Here is a 1,028-nt window from a genome sequence, read left to right as displayed (position 1 = left end):
GGACAGCGAGCGAAGCGAGAGGCAGCACCGTCCCTGCTATACGAAAGCCCCATCCAGCCCTGTGCCACCCGGGGGGTTCCAGGGTGCTGAGATGGCTGACGTTTTGCTCCGCTCACGACGGTCGCCGCGGCACGCAAGAACAGGCCAAAAACTGGCCAAAACAGCCCAAAAACGGGCCAAAACTGGCCATTTTTTGCTGCGCGAGCGAGCGGAGAGCGGCGAACAGCGAGCGAAGCGCGAGGCAGCACCGTCCCTGCTATACGAAAGCCCCATCCAGCCCTGTGCCACCCGGGGGGTTCCAGGGTGCTGAGATGGCTGACATTTTGCTCCGCTCACGACGGTCACCGCGCCACACAAGAACAGCCCAAAAACAGGCCAAAACAGCCCAAAAACGGGCCAAAACTGGCCATTTTTGGCTGCGCGAGCGAGCGGCGAGCGGCGAACAGCGAGCGAAGCGAGAGGCAGCACCGTCCCTGCTATACGAAAGCCCCATCCAGCCCTGTGCCACCCGGGGGGTTCCAGGGTGCTGAGATGGCTGACGTTTTGCTCCGCTCACGACGGTCACCGCACCACGCAAGAACAGGCCAAAAACTGGCCAAAACAGCCCAAAAACGGGCCAAAACTGGCCATTTTTGGCTGCGCGAGCGAGCGGCGAGCGGCGAACAGCGAGCGAAGCGAGAGGCAGCACCGTCCCTGCTATACGAAAGCCCCATCCAGCCCTGTGCCACCCGGGGGGTTCCAGGGTGCTGAGATGGCTGACGTTTTGCTCCGCTCTCGACGGTCACCGCGCAATGCAAGAACAGGCCAAAAACTGGCCAAAACGGCCCAAAAACGGGCCAAAACTGGCCATTTTTGGCTGCGCGAGCGGCGAGCGGCGGACAGCGAGCGAAGCGAGAGGCAGCACCGTCCCTGCTATACGAAAGCCCCATCCAGCCCTGTGCCACCCGGGGGGTTCCAGGGTGCTGAGATGGCTGACGTTTTGCTCCGCTCTCGACGGTCACCGCGCAATGCAAGAACAGGCCAAAAAC

Source organism: Musa acuminata, unplaced genomic scaffold, assembly GCF_036884655.1.
Source record: "Musa acuminata AAA Group cultivar baxijiao unplaced genomic scaffold, Cavendish_Baxijiao_AAA HiC_scaffold_199, whole genome shotgun sequence".
NCBI classification, from domain to species: domain Eukaryota; kingdom Viridiplantae; phylum Streptophyta; class Magnoliopsida; order Zingiberales; family Musaceae; genus Musa; species Musa acuminata.
Note: the sequence above shows the minus strand (reverse complement) of the source record.